The 3,395-nt window shown below is 42.1% G+C and overlaps 1 pseudogene; it reads right to left on the reverse strand.

Annotated features, from left to right (window-relative positions):
• Positions 1-379: 379 nt before the first annotated feature.
• Positions 380-479, reverse strand: LOC114676548 (U6 spliceosomal RNA; annotated as a pseudogene).
• Between the last annotated feature and the right edge of the window lie 2,916 nt (positions 480-3,395).

Below are 3,395 nucleotides of genomic sequence, written 5' to 3' on the forward strand. Positions count from 1 at the left end.
AAATTCAGCCGAGCGTGCTCGTGGACGCCCATATCCAGCTACTCAGGAGGCTGAGGCAGGAGAATCGCTTGAACCTGGGAGGCAGAGGTTGCACCACCGCACTCCAGCCTGGGAGACAGAGCAAGACTCTGTTTCAAAAGAAAAAAAAAGGACTACTTACGAATCACATATTTCTTAATATATTGGATATGGATTAAAGTGAGCCCTCTAGGATTTTGAGACAAAGGTAAAAGATCAAATATTTTGTCAATTTAAATTGCTGTAACAGGTAAAGTGCCTATGTGGCAAAAGCCATTTTATTTTATTTTATTTATGTATTTATTTTTTGAGATGGAGGCTGGCTCTGTCACCCAGGCTGGAGTGTGGTGGCGTGATCTTGGCTCACTGCAAGCTTTGCAAAATTACAAGTATCCTTGCACAGGGGCCATGCTAATCTCTGTACCCTTCCAATTTTAGTATGTGTGCTGCCAAGCGAGCACGCAAAAACCATTTTATTTATTTATTTATTTATTTATTTATTTATTTATTTATTTTGAGGCGGAGTCTCGCTCTGTAGCCCGGGCTGGAGTGCAGTGGCCGGATCTCAGCTCACTGCAAGCTCCGCCTCCCAGGTTTACGCCATTCTCCTGCCTCAGCCTCCCGAGTAGCTGGGACTACAGGCGCCCGCCACCTCGCCCGGCTAGTTTTTTGTATTTTTTAGTAGAGACGGGGTTTCACGGTGTTCGCCAGGATGGTCTCGATCTCCTGACCTCGTGATCCACCCGTCTCGGCCTCCCAAAGTGCTGGGATTACAGGCTTGAGCCACCGCGCCCGGCCGCAAAAACCATTTTAAAGCAGACCTCTGCTCTCAAGGAATTAGATTATGGGAGGCATAGATTAGTGAGTTAAAAAAATATAAATTGGAGCTTGTTTTCCACATGCAAGCCGTGAGGAGATGGATTTTTAGGAAAGCTGAGGATTGCCATTTAAGGAGGACCTATTTGTTCATTGTAGCCTTCATGGAAAACAACCTAAATGTCCAGTAATAGAGGAATTATTAAATAAATTACAGTATTTGATTGTTTTATTCAGGGTTAATATGATTTTTTGATACAGAAGTTGCCTGAGGTCACCTGAAATGGAAAGGGGAAATTTATTTTTAAGTATTTGAGGGTCAGGTGCAGTGGCTCATGACTGTAATCCCAGCACTTTGGGAGGCTGAGGTGGGTGGTGGATCACGTGAGGTCAGGAGTTCAAGACCAGCCTAGCCAACATGGTGAAACCCTATTTCCACTGAAAACACAAAAATTAGCCAGGCGCGGTGGCACATACCTGTCCCAGCTACTCGGAAGGCTGAGGCAGGAGAATTGCTTAAATCTGGGATGTGGAGGTTGCAGTGAGCCGAGATCTCATCACTGCACTCCAAGCCTGGGTGATAGAGCAAGACTCCATCTCAAAAATAAATAAATATATATATATATATATACACACACATAAATCCTATGTTTTGTTTAAATTTCAAAAGGAATACATGTTTATTATAACTAGTAAAACAGCACAAAAATGTATTTAATATCCTTACGGTGCTGTCTCCAACGTTTCATCATTTTTATCTCCATGAAGTCACTAATATTAATACAACTTTATATGTTTCCTTCCATATTTTTCTCTATTACCTTGAGACAACATTTTTTCAATAATTTAATTTGAGATATTGATTCTAATTTAATTCTTTATGGTCAGAGAATATGCTTTGATTGGTTTGAGTCCTTCTGAATTTATTGAGACTTGTGTATGGCCAAGGATATGGTCTATTTTGGTAAATATTCCATGTACACTTGAGAGGAATGTGTATTGTCTTATTATTGGGTATAGTGGTGTTCTTTCTTTTTTTTTTTTTTTTTTTTGAGACGGAGTCTCGCTCTGTCGCCCAGAGTGCAGTGGTGCAATCTTGGCTTACTGCAAGCTCTGCCTACTGAGTTCACGCCACTCTCCTGCCACAGCCTCCCGAGTCGCTGGGACTACAGGCGCCCGCCCCCACACCCGGCTAATTTTTTTTGTATTTTTAGTAGAGACGGGGTTTCACTGTGTTAGCCAGGATGGTCTTGATCTCCTGACCTCGTGATCTGCCCATCTCAGCCTCCCAGAGTGCTGGGATTACAGGCGTGAGCCACTGCGCCCGGCCCTTTTTTTTTTTTTTCTGAGACAGAGTTTCACTCTTGTTGCCCAGGCTGGAATCCAGTGGCGATATCTCACTCACTGCAACCTCAACCTTCCTGGTTCAAACGATTCTCCTGCCTCAGCCTCCCGAGTAGCTGGGATTATAGGCATGTGACACCGTGCCCAGCTAATTTTTGTATTTTTAGTAGAGATGGGATTTCTTCATGTTGGTCAGGCTGGTCTCAAACTTCCAACCTCAGGTGATTTGCCCGCCTCGGCCTCCCAAAGTGCTAGGATTACAGGTGTCGTGAGCCACTGCACCTGGTGAGGTATAGTGTTCCAGAAATGACAATCAGGTGTATTTGGTTCGCACTGTACAACTCTACCATATCCTTACTAATTTTCTGCCTACCTGGTCTATCAATTATTGACAAAGGAGTTTTGAAATCTCTGTCTATAATCGTAGATGTATATGTTTCTCCTTACCGTTCTATCAGTTTTTCTTCATGTATTTTGAAACTCTATTATTAGATGTATAAACATTTAAAATTATGTACTCCTGATTAATGGACACCTTTACCATTATGAAATGACTTTTCTTTACCCCTGGTAATATCCTCTACTTTGAAGTCTTCTTTGATACTGATACAGCCATTTGTACTTTCTTTTGACTAGTGTTAACATAGTATATCTTTTTTTATCCTATTACTTTTATTTATTTATTTATTTATTTATTTTTTGAGACGGAGTCTCGCTCTGTCACCCAGGCTGGAGTGCAGTGGCCGGATCTCAGCTCACTGCAAGCTCCGCCTCCCGGGTTTACGCCATTCTCCTGCCTCAGCCTCCCGAGTAGCTGGGACTACAGGCGCCCGCCACCTCGCCCGGCTAGTTTTTTGTATTTTTTTAGTAGAGACGGGGTTTCACCGTGTTAGCCAGGATGGTCTCGATCTCCTGACCTCGTGATCCACCCGTCTCGGCCTCCCAAAGTGCTGGGATTACAGGCTTGAGCCACCGCGCCCGGCCCCTATTACTTTTAACCTATATTTGTCTTTATATTTAAAATGTATTTCTTGTAGATAGCATATACCTTGCATCCTGCTTTTTTATCCAGTTTGAAAATCTGTTTTTTATTTGGAGTATTTGGATCATTTACAATTCCTGTGATTTAAAAAATTTTTTAAATAATAAAAAATAATAATTGTGTATATGGAGTACAATGTGATTTTTGTTTTGTTTTGTTTTGTTTTGGAGACGAA

The sequence above is a fragment of the Macaca mulatta genome, chromosome 2 (assembly GCF_049350105.2).
Source record: "Macaca mulatta isolate MMU2019108-1 chromosome 2, T2T-MMU8v2.0, whole genome shotgun sequence".
NCBI classification, from domain to species: domain Eukaryota; kingdom Metazoa; phylum Chordata; class Mammalia; order Primates; family Cercopithecidae; genus Macaca; species Macaca mulatta.